Below are 17,870 nucleotides of genomic sequence, written 5' to 3'. Positions count from 1 at the left end.
GCCAACTATCCCAAGACTGTTTGGTAGGAGTCAGAATTTCAGAAGACCTACGACAAAGATATTGTCCTTGGTGAACTGCCATGACATCAACCGTTGAATTAATTAAAACCTGCAGAAGGTTTCTGCACTAAATTCATAAACTTTTTAATTTTTGAAATGAAGATGAGAATCAGTTTTATTAGCATATTTGTTCAGTATATCCTAATGTATTTACCCATTCATGCTATAAAATTATGACATTGGTTATACACACTCAAAAACTTACACATATTTTGCTGTGCATTATTTTTTTATTAGTTCTTCAAGGCAAGTTATCAATAGCCCAGGCTGGCCCCCGCTCCTCTTATAGCCCAGGTGGAATCTTATTTTCTGGCTATCCTGCTTCTATCTCTTAATGTTGAGCCTACAGATGTGAACCACCACACACACACACACACACACACACACACACAGTTGCTTTATATAATATTTTTAGAGATTTTTTCAAGTCTATGATTTTAATGAATAAAATAAATCTCACTATTTAATCATAATTCTCTTAATATTGGCTGTGAAACAAATCATCCATGGTACTTTAAGTAGTTCCAAGCCTCTAATCCTAGGTAGAGTCTCTATAGATCACTGTAATAGACTCTCACGTGTAGAAGGTGGTTTTTCATTATATTATATTTAGCAGTTAACAAATTGCAGGTCAAATATTACAACATTTTGCATTCTTCATTGCTATATTGTTTTTGTTCATTTGCTTTTTTGCTTGTTTGTTTTTAATGTTCCCCTTAAATTTAAATTCTGGGGTAAGTCAAGTGTAAGAGTTTTGTATTAATATTTTATATTTATGTGTATGCATATTGTGTCTATATGTATGTTTATACCACATGCATGCATGGCATCTGTGGAGGCCAGAAGAGGAAGTTGGATTCCTTGGAACTGATATTGCAGATGATTGTGAGCTGCCATGTAGGTACAGGGAATTGAACCCTCTGAAAAAGTATCCAGTGTTTTTAATTAATGAGCCATCTCTGGTGTGAGACAATTCTGTCATCTGTCAATTATATTTTAAATAAACCCTGATTGGCCAGTAGCCAGGCAGGAAGTATAGGTGCGACAACCAGACAGGAAGTAGAGGTGGGTCAATGAGAACAGGAGAATTCTGGGAAAGAGGAAGCCCATATGGAAGACGCAATATGCGACCTGCCCCGCTGAAAAGTACCAAGCCATGTGGCTAACATATAATATGGGTTAATATAAGTTATAAGAGTTAATAAGAAGCCTGAGCTAATGGGCCAATCAGTTTATAACTTATGTAGACCTCTGTATAATTTTCTTTGGGGCTTACTCTTCTCCCTTAAATACCTTTAGTCAGGTATTTCAACACAACTGTGGAAAAATAACTAATATGCTGTGCATCTCAGTGGGAAAAAAAATGCACAAAGTCCTAGATTTAATCCCTAATAGCACAATATGATGAAATAATAATAATAAACTTCAGATTGTAATGTTTGAACACCAAGATTATTTTCTGGGTCTGCCATTTGCCCACAAGCTAGATAAAGTAGATGGTTTACTGTCAGTCTTTCTAACTGTATAAATGGATGCTGGCAACCTTTTGACTATCCCTGGTATAGACCGACTGCTCTGCTTTGGATTGGTGTTCACCAAAGGATCATTTGTTAAAGAATGGTATGTTCTACTTCCCATGATATTACTATTGAAACATGGAAGACTGAGAAGTAAGACCCAGAGGGAGAAAGAAGGTCTCTTTAGCATGGCCTTGAAGGGGTCTTAGGTGTTCATCTCTTAAGCCCCCCTTTTTTGGCTTCTGGCAATCACCACAGAGCAAGGAGCACTCTACATCACTTGCTTTGTCTCCATGATGTGCTGGTTCATTGCAAGTCTGAGAGGAGCAGACAGAAATCTTCAAAGCTGTAAATTATTGCAAATTTTGTCCTTTTTAAAATTGATCATACGACTCCAGAATTTCCTCATTCAGTGTTGGCTTCATTCACTGTGTTTGACTGAAACTTATGTTAGCATGTGTATAGACTTTATGGTATCAATAAAGAGCTGAAGATTTCCATAGTTAAATATCACATCAAGACAAATTGGTTTAATTGTTCTAAAATTTTTTCCTCAAAGTAGACTCAACACATCCAATTTGTAAGAGTTCAGTAACATTCTTTGGATAATATTAAAACTAGAAGGTACTTCACCATTCAGAATGCTTTCTGAATGGTGTATTTAACAGTAAAGTTGGTCAGGGAAGTAATGACTGAATCACAGGGAAGACTGAAATCCAAGGGACTCTCACATAGAACAGAGACTTTTTTTTTTTTTTTTTTGGTTTTTTTGAGACAGGGTTTTTCTGTGGTTTTGGAGCCTGTCCTGGAACTAGCTCTTGTAGACCAGGCTGGTCTCGAACTCACAGAGATCTGCCTGCCTCTGCCTCCCAAGTGCTGGGATTAAAGGCGTGCGCCACCACCGCCCGGCGATCAGAGACTTTCTAAGATGTGTCTTGGGCTCTTACATCAGCATAGAGAACACATAAAGGACAGAATATCCTTTAGTTTAGGAGTTAGCTTCCATCAGACAAGAATATACAAGCAGTAACCAAGTTAGCAAAGATGCATGCGTACGCGCATACACACACACACACACACACAAACAATGAAGAGCTAGATCACTTTCTATGCCCATTTAAACTGTTAGCAACAACTTCTGAGTGAATTCCACTGCTTAGGAAGTGATAAGATGCCCAGCTAACCACAGGAATAAAAGCATTCATGAGCCTGATATGAAAACTGGAGGTTTAAACTTAAACTCTGCCTGAAATTTGGTATTAGTGTGCAAGAGAAAATTGACAAAGGAAGAAAAAGATGAACATTTTTTTGTTAGAGCCATACAAAAAATACATCACCTCAGGAGTCACTGAAGGCCAGTTTCTTCTCCCAGGCATAACGAGTGAAGTATTTTCTCCGTCATTAACTCACTGTGGATAAAATCAGTATATGGTTTAAAAACACATGAAATTCCATTTGCAAGATCCTCTCAACAATGGAAATCCTCTTTTCGATACCGTTAGCCACATATGGCTCAAAGCACCAGATTTCAAGAGAAATATGTTAGAAAATCTGTTCTTTTCTATCATATCAAGCTATCTTCTAAAAGACTCGATTTTTGTAAATAAAACAATTGTCAATTGACTGTTACGGGAAACAATGTCTATTCAGCAGTGGTGAAACTAGTGCCACCTAGTGGTCCATTACCTAAATTACAGATCCAGGTCTGAAACTAGAAAGTTTTTTATTTCAGTTATTTAAAGAAAAAAAATTCCATCACATAAATATCAATATAATTCTAAAATATGGCATATAAAACAAAACACACACAAATGATTGAAAATGTTTTAGAAATGAGGAACATTCCAATTTTATCTTGACCAAAAGTAAGAGGTGACCACACTTGTTTTGCACCTGTTAGATCAGGCTAGGTCAGACTAGATCAGGCTAAGTCAAAACTTACAAATACATGCTATTGGTGACAGTGACTTAGGCATTACTATTTTCACACACTCAAATAAGAAGACTCAGAAACATTCATGCAATGTTTACGAGCTGTCTTGAGTATGTTTTATTCTCTACCCCTAGTTCTCCACATGGAACAATCAGACAGTCAGAATAGTGACATGGCAAGGTATCATTCTAGGAATACACCAGACTCACAGGGTTTGGTGCGGCTTGCTCATCCCAGCCCTATCCTGAGTGTTCAGGTGTAATCATTTATACCTTTCAGCAGTCCTCGAGGAAAACAAACCACCCAATGCCATGTCTAAAACTGCTTCAGAAGATCTAGTACCCCAAATTGCAATATCCAAAGCAAACATTTCACAACAAGCACAAAAAGTAAATTTCTCAGCCAGAATTTAGCAATGACTCCCAAATTATGTATTTACTCATTGACTATTTCAAATAAGATTGATAAACTCTAAAATAAAGGTCCTCAGTGTCTTGCTATTACTACAGAAATGTCAGTTGACAGGAGAGATTGTCTGATACATACAACAATGTTCTGGAGTCTGTGGTGTTGCCAAGCACCATGCCTCATTCAAATATCCCACCTTTGCTGAGAATATGTAATTAATCCTCTCATGCCTTAGATTCCTAATGTTGGGAAATAGGGCTTGTGGGAAGAAACTGTCCAAAGAAGATAATCTACTGGCTCTGGAGAGATGGCTCTGTGATTAAAGGTGAGCCTTTAACTGTTAACTTTTAACTGTTCTTCGAGAGGACTCAGGTTCAGTCTCCAGGACCCACATCAAGGAGTTCAGAAACACCAGTGATGGCAGCTTTAAGAGAGCCAGCTTTTCTGGGCTCTGTAAACACCTTCATTCATGTGCACACACTTACACAAGGTACAGACATAATTAAAAATAAATCATAAAAAGTGCAAAGAAGGATATATGTCAATACTAAACATTTATTCACAAAATTGAAATGAAAACCAGCTGTTTAGTGAAATCATAGCTCATAACTCTCTTGATAGTGAAGACTATTCATGAATTAAAATGAGGCCTAATTTCCAAATGGTCTGGTCACTTGCCTTACATAGCTACTTCCTTGAGGAAATGAACTTATTCTTTCTTCAGTCTGTGAAATAACTTTATGTATATATAATTTGATGATGAGGAGGAGGAGGAAGAAGATGATGATGATGATAGATAGATAGATAGATAGATAGATAGATAGATAGATAGATAGATAGATAATAGAGAGATAGACTTTCTAGCAAAAGCATTTATGGCAAAAAGTAAAGTTTCCAAAGAAAGAGCATATATTCGTAAGTATAGGATTTATGTTTTTGTATGAAATTCTGTAGTGAAGAAATAGCTAAGGTGAAGTCTAGTTTTGGAGCAGCCAAATGATCCTATATAAATCTTCCCCTGCTGTGCTGCGTATAGACTGACAGGGACAGAATAAAAACCAAAGCAAATAGGAGGTAAAAATGATTTTTTATTACTTTAGGTATTTCTAGATGTCAGATAAAAATGAGAACATTGCTAAAAATTTTACAGAGTGACAGCTCTGCCTTATGGATAAAATTCTATAGTTTGATGTATGAGGCAGAAAATGTGAAAAATATTGTGGAGTCTGCCCTGACACGATGATGGAAGGCTGCTGAGTGGGCGCGAGCACCATGGAAATAGGATGGAGCAAAGTCACACCACAGAAGGATATAGTCCTTTGGAACCCTGCCTACTACAAGAACACAAGTTTGGGCCTTCAATCTGCAGACTGTTCACTTTTGTTTTTTTACAGACTTCTAAATACGTTTGTTTCTTTACTGACTTCCTTGAAGAATAGCTTCTCAGTTCATACCGTTGTGTCTTTGTTTTCCAAATACAAACTAAATCTGAAAGGTTCTTTAGGAATGGAGCTGCAGTCTTCTGCTGAAGGGAAAAGATGACTAATAATCTACATTCTTGTTCTCTTTCCATCTATGGATTTCTAAGTATACCTTGACCCATGTGGGATCTCCTCCACTGTATGCTCATGTAGTAAAACCTGCCATTGCCGAATGATGTAATTCAAGTGCCCTGCCTCCTTCCCTCTAAGGGGTGGGAGCATACCTGTGATTCAACCAACGTGAAGTCCTTGTTCCCAAGATTTTGCTCTTGCACTGAATTACATGGACTATGGAGCCTGAGTCCCTCGGTTTATGCTATATAGACTCCTGGATATGTCCTGATTTCTAAATTTTCCTATGTCTGAAAAAGTACAAAGACCTCTTTGACTCTGTTCAAATCATCTTTTACTTCAAATAAATCATGTTTTATTAATTTAGCTAAAATAATCTCTAAAGTGGAATAGTTAATGGCTGAGCTGTGTCACAGTGTGAAGCTGGGCTAAGAAGATGGTAAAGAGGGTGAGTTTGATCTCTAGAACTTCACAAAAAAGCCAGATATCTGTGGGGACAACCTGCAGTCCTTGACCTCACAAAACAGAGGTGGGGAATTCCTAAAGCAAGCAAGCTGGCTAGTTGTTAGAATAGCCATTTGCTGAGCTCTGGGGTCAACTGAACTCCCAGGGACTGATGACTCAGGCATGAGACTCCACAACTAAGGCGAAGAACAACCAAAGAAGATGTGTGCCATCAGCTCTGGGCCTCCACACAACGACATGCACACATGCACCAGAGTAGCCAGATGCACAGATGAGCATACATCCACACATGCAGATGCTATACACTCATACCCAAATACACCATATAGATGTACAATAAGCTTCTTGACCTACAGATATACTTGAATATAGCAGGCATTCCTGAATTTTCCAATAAGATAAAACTCTTTCTTCCACACACAGAGATGAGGTACTGCTCTGCTCTCACAGAAACACACTCACCTATCCCCTCTCTGCATTTCTTTTTGAATATCTTTTTTGACAGAAGTATTCATATTACTCAAAGTACAATTTGCCGCTATTTTTTCTTTTTTTTTAATTAAAAATATTCAAATACACATAAAGTACATCTAATATATCCTTTGACATCCCTTAACCGATTTCTTCCTCTTACTATCCCCTCTCTGCCCCCTTCCACCTCAACTTTCACATCATATACACATACATGATTTTAAGTATGTGCATAAAATTTAGAATGACAAATGGGATAAAACATGGCATTTGTCTTCCTGAGACTGGTTTACTTTGCTGAATACGACAATCTCCACCTGCTACTATTTTGTCAAACAATGTAACTTCATTTTTATAGTGAAGAAAAAGTTCCACACATATATGTGTGTGTGTATATAAATGTGTACATGTGCGTGTGTGTGTGTGTGTATACATTTTCTGTAACCATTCTACCATTTCTTTGGGAGACCTAGTTTACTTCTATTATTCTATTCTGAATCTTACTGGAATAGATGATATATAAGTGTATCTGAGATGTGTTGACTTAATTAAAATGTTAAGATTATGAATTGATGAAAGGACACATAAATGCTATCATATATCATAAATATATAGATATATCATATATCATATATATATCTTCTACATTCATTTTTACCTAAAATTATATATATCCTTGTAACTATCATTAATATAATTATGTGCATTAGCATTAATTTCAATTTTACAGTAAAATATGGTCCACAGAACAAATTTATCATTTACATTAGTTGTAAATTAAATGAATATTTGTCTAATATATTACTAGACATTAATATATTTTAGCTACCAATGAGAATACTAGCTTCAAAAAGTTACCATTTTAGATCAATTTCCTATTGTATTTACTAGCGTGAGTATTGGGAACTGACACTAAATCTTTATTGTACTGTTTGTAGTACTTATATTGAAATCATGACCACAGTTAACAAGATTGTGCCAGAAATAAGATGTGACCAGATAAAAACTAAAGATTAATCTCAATTTTGAATTATTTTATCTAATGTTCCTTGGATAATAATGATTCACAAGTCTATTAAGTGTGGAAACTCACAAAAAGTAAAACATACCAGTGGATTTACTGGAGGTACCCATAAAGATGATGAAGATGGGGTACATCAATTTGAAAACAAGTTGTGGCTAAGATTTTATTTTATTTTTAGGCAATAACCTTGGTTATATCTTTTAATGTTTTATCTTGTCAAACCAATGCCAAGAATTTGACTCACTGACCATTAGAAGACAGGCCTCTAAAATCATCTTCAGTAACTGTCAATATGTTATGTTTAATACATACATAACAACTGATGTCACTCTTTGAGGTGACAAGAACTACTTATTCTTTGATCAAATATCTCTAATGGAGTTCTACCTAATAACCCAAAGATTAATAGACCACAGGCATTATTTCTTAGAAGTAAAATAATCTAAGTTTCTAAGTGAGTTTTGGCAATTAGAGTCTTAAAGAGAACATTCATTTGTAGATGTGGTATACTAAGACAGGGACAAAATGCTTTTTCTGGTGTGGAAATATGAATGGAAAAGTTAAGGCTACTGACAAAGAGAGGATATGACATTCTTCATGAGTCAAATTAAAAACAAAGTGAAATTTAGACAATGTGCCTCTAAACAAACCATCTGTTACAATTAGAAGATTGACAAGAAAAATGCTGTAAGCTGAATGACCTAAAGAGAAAATAGACAAATTTCTAATAAGGTTATCAACAACTACAACCAAAACCAATCCAATGACCATCAGTAGTGTATAAGGATTTTAGACATACTCTGACCTACACCCACACCCTCACATACCCCAGAGACTATTCCATACTTGATTTTAGAATCTTTGGACTTTAATTTATCATAAAAGCATCTTGTGATAGATCTGTAGCTCAGATATATTTATAATCATTATACCTCCATTTCTTTTTATGTCTTGGCCTGGCATAATGTTGACTAGCATTCTATCTAAAAATGATCTTTATTAACAATGTATTTATGGACTTATTTTAATCCCACCTCATCTCAATCACAGATGCTGCACAGAATCTCCCAGTGAACATGCACCAAGCGGTAAGTGGAAAGCTAACACTGAAAAATGTGTATGTCCTTGGTAGATTTGGTGGCATCAACTTGCAGTCTCTGCTACTCAATGGGCTGAAGCAGGAAGATTGCACCTTCAAGAGAACTCAGAGCCATTTGGAAGGATATATCCAGTCCCTGCTCCAAAATGTAGGAGCCCTGAGAATATCACACAGTTGGTGCGGTACTTGCCTGACATACACAAGGCCCAGGGTTCATCCCCATTACAGAAAAAGAAAAATATTCTTTAGTATGGTCTCTGTGAACATTCTCCCAATTCTCTGAATTCTGTACATCAAACATAAGGATTGCATTAAGAAAACGTCAGTTTTAAAGTGTAAATACACACACTTTACAGGTGACACTAGTTAGAATTGTGAAATCCAATTGAATTTCCTCATCAGGTGTTTGTAACAGGAACTCATTGAATGTATCTTTAAATATCTGCTATAAAAAATGTCATTATAAAGAATATTCACAATATAGCTGTTGCAAGGACTCAGAAGGTAAGATTAGGAGCTGCACAAACTAGATGACCTGAGTTCCATTCCTGAGATCCACAAAGTAGGAGGAGAGAAATGACTACAGAAAATTGTTCTCTGACCTGCACATGACCCAAGAGCCACACACACACACACACACATATGCTCATGTGCATGCGCATGCGCACACACACACACATACACGAATAATAAAAATTAAAACTAATACCATATACATCCATCACCTGCTCTTGGAGACTACAAGGTACCATAAGACATTATTAAATGGATTTTGACATATTATTTTTAAAATACCTTCAGAAAATGCCACACATACATAATTTGCTAATGTTGATGCTGTGACTTCCTGTTAATGGAATTGACTTTTTAGTCTCCTTAGCTCTCAGTGACATTTTTTGTTGTGTAAATGGTTCTTCTGCTTAATATGTGTAAATCTTTCCTTAGAGCCCAATCTGTTACAGTGACATTTGGGATACCCTCTGATACTATCTCAGTTCTACATTAGTTAATCACACATTTTCTTCACACTGGATGCAAGATGAGTGAAGAGTTCTGAAAGCGTCAATATGCAAGGACAATTTGTTTTTAGGGAAAGCAATCACAAACAACAAATTAAAAGTAAAGCTATGTGTGGTCCTTGCTTTAATTAGAATGGCATTTTTAAGCTCTATAGACACTATTTTCTCAAACATGCCACACTGCTACATGGGACAATCTCTAAGTTAGGACTTTCAAGCTACAACTTTATAGAAGTATTTAAGAAAGTTCTGGCAGTGGAAACTATAGTATGAAGATGAGAAAAGGAATACTTGATGATTGCTTACCCAAGTTTATATTATTGTACCTAGAGTAATGCTAGCTGTTGCCAGTTGTTTAGAACATAACTTCTGGCTCGGCTTCTTTAGGCACAGGGCAGCTAACAAGAGCAATCTTTTTTGTGTCAGAGGAGACCCATCTATTCCTGGGATCTTAAAAATAAATTTATGTGGCATTTGGAGACACTCATAATGCACTATGTACAAATAACAGTAGACAAATTTCATACTCATATGCATAGGTCTTCCTCTGTCATTTCTGTCACCAGTGGCTTTTTTTTAATCATGTTGTTCATGCTTTAAATGTACTTATCTCCCCAATCCCTTATTGAAATTATACCTCTAATTGTGTCCTTTGCTCTGGTAAACAACTACCTTCAGGATGAGTCATTTTTATGAAAATGCTATTTACACTGCCCTTACTACAGGTTGTAAAGTTTAGTGTGAGATAGGCTGTATTACATCCATTTTTATCTTTGCTATCAATCAATAGAATTAAGAGAGCTCTCCCCAAGAATTGTGAGGGTTCCTTGCATCTATTAGGTCCAGTAATATTGCAGTCACAATGTTTTTTCTTATTTTCTAAACCAGAAAAGTTATTGGAATACAAAGAGAGATCTCAAATTCTCTGTATGATTAGTAATAATAATAATAGTACATCAAAAATATTAGCAGATGTTAATTAAGAGATTGGTAAATTGAAAATCTTAATTTTACAAAATAAAGCTACCGTAGATTATTATTTGTTGCTCAAGTATAATCTTGGTTGTCAACAATTTTGTGGCATGGTTTGCTTTAATGTGTCAGATTTTCCCCATACTGTTGATGATCAAATTAATGATTTGCATAGAGAGACAGACAAAATCTCTCAAGTAACCTCTGAATGGCCATCATTGCTAAGTTGGCTTTCTCCTTCCATTAGGCCTCTGTTAGCTATTATAATTCTCGTATGCTTGTTTATTGTAATTATGCTAGCCATAAAAGCAATGGATTCAATCGTGACTTCTACTACAGCCACTAGCTTTTCTTCAAAAAATTAGAAATGGAGAAGTATAGAAGGATGTGAAGTCCTTGTGCTTCCAGATAAAATTAGAGAATCCACAACTGTTAAACTGATAGACTTTTAGCTTCAGTGAAAGAAATTGACATCTGTTTACAAGGAAGGATGGAGTGAACACTGTTTATTAACTTGGTAATCTTTTGTTATTCTATGGATGCAGCCCTCACCCAAATCCTCCAGACTCCTGAGCATTGTTAGTCAATATAACCCATCCTAGGGGAAGAGATCTCAAGAGCTCTGTGTAAGATTTGCTTTACAAGGGAGATTCAATATAGTCATGCCTTGAGCTGTATTGTGATAATTATTATGGGAAAACTTTTCCCAAGGTTTTACTGTGTTTAAAAATGAGAAAGAAACAAAGAAAGAAAGAAGGAAGGGAAGGAGGAAGGAAGGCAGGTAGAAAGGGAGGAAAGAAGGGAAAGGAAAAAAGGGAAGGGAAGGAAGGAAGAAAGGAAGGAAGGAAGGAAGGAAGGAAGGAAGGAAGGAAGGAAGGAAGGAAGGAAGGAAGGAAGGAAGGAAGGAAGGAAGGAAGAAAAAAAGAAAGAAAGAAAGAAAGAAAGAAAGAAAGAAAGAAAGAAAGAAAGAAAGAAAGAAAGAAAGAAAGAAAGAACCAGTTGCTGTCAGACCCCAGAAGTTTGAGCCAGCCTGACTGACTAAGTTATTCTGAACCAAGATTTCTCATATTTCATGAGGATCATTTTCTTCCCAAACATGATGCTCACAGGAAACCTCCAACAAGATTTATTCTTAAATTTTCTGTCACTTCTGCTTTACTATATAAAACAAAATATATTTTTTTTTGCAGAGGGATGCAGGCTGTAGATTTGCAATCCTCCAGTCTCAGACTCTCAGAGAACTGGGATTACAGGCCTGTGTCACCAGACACAGCACAGATATTATGCTATATTGATGTTTTATTCTGTAACTTTCCTCAATTTGCCAATTGTAACAAGTTCATGTACGTGAGAATATTATCTTAAAGGTTAGATATATATGACCATGTTACCTTAATTATGATTTCTCTTGCTGTGAAGAGACACCATGACAATGGCAATTCTTAAAAAGAAAAACATGTCATTGGTTCTAGTTTACAGTTCAGAGGTTTAGTCCATTTTTTTCATTGTGGGAAACATGGCAAAACACAGGCAGATACGGGGCTGGAAAGTTAACTGAGAGTTCCACACCAAGACAGACAAGCAGCAGGAAGAGAGAGTGCCACTGGGCCTGACTTGAGCATCTGAAACCTTGAAATTCACCCTCAGTGGCATATACTTCTTCCAACAAGGCTATGTTTATTCCAAAAAGGCCATAGCTCCCAATGACACCATTCCCTATGTGCCATTTACAAAGATAGACAATCTTAGTTTCCTTCTAACTAATATGCCTTTAGTTTCTTTTGCCATTCTCTTTTTTCTAAGACCTGATCTTTATAGATATACCTCAAACTCATTATGTAGCTAAAGATGATCTTCAATTCCTGAGTCTCCTACCTCCACCTCCTAAATTTTGAGAAAACAAATATGCACCAACACAACCCTTAGTCTGTTGACAGTAGATAGCATGTGTGTGCTAACACATGCCTGGCTGGTACCTTCCTTATTTAAGAATGATCCATTTTGAAAGGTAGAAAGTTAGTAACAAGTAAAGCTATAAAAATAACAAGATGAGTTAAAGTGGATGTTCACAGACTTATCTACACATTCTTTTACAGAGTAATATTAATGGATGGACTCCAAAATGGTAAACAGTGACTCTTGGCTCCTGATACTCAGGCACCTCTCTGTGTTGGATGAATTTAACCAGTCTAGTCTAACAGAAATGACACAGTCAAAGTAGTAGTGCGGTATTCCTGTGTTAGAACAACACTGTGACTCGTAGGTGCTTGCATTCATTCATTTTGCATCCTCCACATGTGGAAAACTAAGGACCTCTTTGAGAAGCAATGCTATGGGGAGGCACAGAGAACAATGGACAGGAGTCTCCAGAAGACTGAACTTGTAAACGTGATTCTGCTGTCAGTTAGGACCATCAGAATAGAGGCAGCACCAATCAAGACATAGACTGGATCTCAAGACCAACTGAACTAAAGACTCTGAGATAAATTGCAAGCACACCTTGACTGGGATGACCATTTATTTATTTATTATTTTTATTTTTTTTTTTTACAAAAAGAGAACAAACTATCTTTTTTTCATTATACATACAATCCAATTTCCTACTCCCTTCCCTCCTTCCATTCCTTCCACTTATGCCCACACCCCACCCCCATCCACTACTCAGAGAGGGTAAGGCACATTGCTCTGGGTAAGGTCCAAGGCCCTCCGTACTATATCTAGGCTGAGCAAGGTATCCATCCAAAGAGAATAAGTTCCCAAAAAGCAAGTACAAGCAGTAGAGATAAATCCTGGTGTCACTGTCAGTGGCCCCTCAGTCTGTCCCAGCCAAGTAACTGTCAACCATATTCAAAGGGACTAGTTTGGTTCTATGTTTGTTCCTTCCCAGTCCAGCTAGAGTTGGTGAGCTCCTATTAGCTCAGGTACATTGATTCAGTGGGTGAACCCATCGTGGTCTTGACCTCTTTGCTCATATTCTCATTCCTCCCACTCTTCAACTGGACTTTGGCAGCTCAGTCCAGTGCTCCGATGCGGGTCTCTGTCAGAATGACTAATATCAAAAACACCAATGATAATAAGTCTTTTTAAATAGTTGAACTTTAAGATATTTTGGCACATAGTAACAAACAGTAGAAGACAGTGTATCTCTGGATTTTATACACTATCATTTCACTATTCAAAAGTATTATTCCTCCCCACAGCACAAATATCCTCAAATTCTACAGATTTTTTTACATAGACTAAACTCAAATGACATTTGAATCCACTAAACCAGTGCCCAAATAGGTCAAAAGCAACCTTTGAAAACAAAGGTAAAAGGTATTGGATGGGCAGCTGTACTAATTTGGAGATGAGAATACAGTTTGACCAGGTGATTTGTTTCAATGAAAACCCACACACTGAGGCAATGGGGATGTTCTATCGGGAACTCACCAAGGCCAGCTGCCCGGGGTCTGAAAAAGCATGGGACAAAACCGGTATCGCTGAACATAACGGACAATGAGGACTACTGAGAACTGAAGAACAATGGCAATGGGTTCTTGATCCTATTGCACGTAATGGCTTTGTGGGAGCCTAGGTAGTTTGGATGCTCACCTTACTAGACCTGGATGGAGGTGGGTGGTCCTTGGACCTCCCACAGGGCAGGGAAACCTGCTTGCTCTTTGGGCTGAGGAGGGAGGAAGATTTGATTCGGGGAGGGGGGGGGAATGGGAGGTGGTGGCGGGGAAGAGGCAGAAATCTTTAATAATTAAATAAATTAATTAATTAATAAAAAAATAAAATAAAATAAAAAGATTTTTAAAAAATTAAAACAACAACAACAAAAAAAACTCCCTAAAAACACTGATCAGCTAGCTTTCCTAGTCTAAACTAGTTTATGGTAATATATGCTGTGGCTATTGCAAGGATTTGTTATATTATTCCTTTTGTTTAATGCATGGGTTTTTCTTTTGCTTTGAATTTACATAATGTATGTTGGAATAGATTAATATGTCCTTGGGATTGTTATTAACATAGTTTAATATAGAATTAGCTGAGCTTAATATAGTGTTATGCTTCATACCAAATAATGATATCTGATAATGTCATCCGCAGACAAAAAAGCAAGCCTAATGTCCTCGGGAAAGGATAGAATTACAAATGCTTTAATGCATTCAGCCTTCACTTACACATCGACTTTATTTTGTCTTTTAATTACTCTGTGTCTCAGCCAGTTTATAAGACCTGTCAAAGTCTATGTGTGATTCCACTTGTATATGCCTTTAAGGTTATTCTGTCCACTCTTCTGAATCCAATTCCCCAAGACAGGAAAATTAGAAATAAAGAGAAAGTTGAGTTTTATATCCATATAAAATGGAGACATTAAGTTTAAAAATAAGACACTATCGGGCTGCCAACAACAGAAACTCTCGGGCAGAGGAATTAAGGGAACCAAGAGAGAAAATGGCCTTTGTGTGTCTAGCTCAGAACAAGAGGAACAGAAACTTAAAAATTTACTACCTCTTCCCAAAGTGTCATTTCATGGTGTTCTTGGCTGAACTTGCAGAGTTTGGGTTCCAAAAAAAATTTAAAAAAAACAAGTAAGGAGATATAATTATGCTTTGTTGATAATAGAGAGTATCAGACGAAAATGAGCTCTGTAGAACCTACTCGAACATTCCAACTCTATAAAGTTAATAATATGTAACTCTATAAAGTTATAAATTTAAATTAACCCTTTCCTCCTCAAAATTGCTTTCAGTCACAGTGTTTCTCACAGCAATTAATGTTAACTTGAGCTGCTGCTCTGTAGGGGACCTCTGCCTTCTGCTTTTGATCACGCTGGACTTCAGATGGTCACTTTAGCAACCCTCTGTGGAGTCGCTCTCCTTAAACCCCACATGGACATTATTTCTCATAGCATTCAACAGAGATAGATATTTCTAAAAGTTTCACTAGAATGTATATTTCTGATACAAAATACAATCAAACAGCAATCAATTTCTAGTTTCTTTACACTATCTGATAGCCCATATGAATTTTAATATTATTTTAGTCTTAGTGTGTGTGTGTGTGTGTGTGTGTGTGTGTGTGTGACAGTGCTTATGAGTGTATGTGGCGGGGGTAAGCATGGGTGTGAGTGAGTGTGTCTGTATACATGTATGTAAGTGTGTGGGGGTGCTTGTCTATGCAAAGACCAAAAGACAGCATGGAGTATTCTGGAGACAAAATCACAGGCCACCTTACATGAGAGCTGGGAGCTGAACTCCCACCCTTTGGAAGAGCATCAAGTACTCTCAACTGTTGGGAATATCTCCAAACCTAGTTTTAATTGTTCATACCTTATTGTGCTTTTCACCTTCCTCTTCCTTGTACACAATTATGTTTACCTAATTTAGCATTTTATTCATTTTTGTCAAGGCACTTTCTTTCCAGAGTTCAGTGAGAAGCCTCATGTTCTATCAGAGACTTCCGGTGGTAACATACATGACTTGAGTTGATCCCAGGTGTTAGTCCTGTTACGTCATTAAACCCTGGCTTCTCCTCCTGCTCTTTAGAACTCTCAGACATTGGTGTTGATGAGATCTGTACGGTCTGGTACAGCTTCATCAGTACAGGGCCATGTTTTAATATCATTTGAGGCTTTGAAAGGAAGAGCTACTAAAGTGGTAAATTCTTTTTACAACATAGGAATCCGAAGTTGGACCTTATATTAAATAAAATTGTTAAAACTGCAGATTTGTAAGGTAAATGAAAGCCATGAGTTTAGCCTCGAGCGGAGCTGCCAGGCAAGCCAGGAAAAAGTGGCTCCTGTGGACGTTTGCCTTTAGGCCAAGTCTTTTGTTAGAGCTACTGAAGGAGCAGCTGAATAGCCCACAGGCTCTATGAACAACTGCACAGGAGACCAAGGTTTGACTACTTAGCCCATTTTTCTCTACAACTTCCCTCTTGAATTGTGGGCTAAAATAAAGTTATAGCCTTGAGAAAGAAAAATGTTCGCGTTCTACCACTTTCAACTTGAGAAACTCCAAGCCAGTACCAACTCGTTGCAAAGGCTTCCGTTAGAAGTGAAGGGGGAAAGGAACCCATCCTCTCTGATTCCTGCATCCTCTGTGATTGCAGCACTATTGCCTTCACTTGCCTCGTGATGAATTAAACCATCCTTGAAGCTGAGCAGGCCAGGGAACTCGTGTATCAAAAGCCGTGACTAAATTATGACATGCACGCAAAAGTGAATTTTTATTTTTTAATCCTACTTCACATTTCATTTGTTTTAGAGAACACGTAAAATCCGAAACATATTCAAGGTTCCTGTCTTGCCATAAAAGAACAGACTAGAATGTGGCCCCACACGGCTGATGAGAAAATTAGCTAAATGGTAACACTTGTACTGGATGGAGCTCGTACAAAGAAATCTTGTGCTTTAATGTTGGGCTTGTTATCTAAGGTGTGTTTTGGTTGCTCTCTTTTCCAAGTGTAGAAAGCTATGCTGAGAATGGATAGAAATGGTAAATCACAGATGCAATAAATTCTGATGCAATGGCTAAAGGGAAATACACAGATCGATAATATATAACCTGCTGAATCCACTTAGTGTTGTTTGAGTGTATTTAGGGCTGACCTTTAGGAATTGGATAACCATCTAGGGAGATCATCCCAGGAAGACTGATTCTCTCACTCTTAGCCATCACTACTTGCCTGCAGCTCTTTGTCTAGGTATGAGACCCCATAATATTTCCTCTTCCACCATAGCAGGTCTAGGGGTACTGTCGCTGTTCAGATCTTCTTTTAGGCAGTCATACTATTAAGATATCACGATCTTTGCTTTCCTGTCGTTTCTAGGATACACAATATCATGGAAGACTTCATGGTCCTCTGGCTCTTCCAGTCTTTTCACCCCCTCTCCTGGATGCTCCCCGAGCCTTTGGTACAGGAGTTGTGTTGCAGATGTTTTCCTAGCGCTTGGAACAGCAGAATCAATTTATTTCTGCATTTTGACCAGTTGTGGTTTTCTGTGATGCTCTCAGTCTATTGCAAAAATGAAACTATTTTGATGAGGGATGAGGGCTACACTTATCTGTGTGTGTATAAGGGCAAGCATTAGGTTACAGTTTAGGAATTGTGCTGCTCTAGTAAAGTAGAAGTAGTAGGCTCTCCTCTAAGATCGATGATCTTATTAGCCCTAGGTTCTTGACTAGGTTTCTAATACTGGACACGATTTCCTTCTTGCTGAGCAAGCCTCAAACCCAATTAGACTGTTGTTTGTTACTGCCAAGATGTGAAATCTATCTTTGTACCTTTAGGGATATCTTGCCACGGTCGTCATTGTTGTAGATCCTAGGCAACAAGGCTGCGTAGGACTATTAATC

The sequence above is a fragment of the Chionomys nivalis genome, chromosome 24, assembly GCF_950005125.1.
Source record: "Chionomys nivalis chromosome 24, mChiNiv1.1, whole genome shotgun sequence".
In the NCBI taxonomy this organism is placed as follows: Eukaryota; Metazoa; Chordata; class Mammalia; order Rodentia; family Cricetidae; genus Chionomys; species Chionomys nivalis.
Note: the sequence above shows the minus strand (reverse complement) of the source record.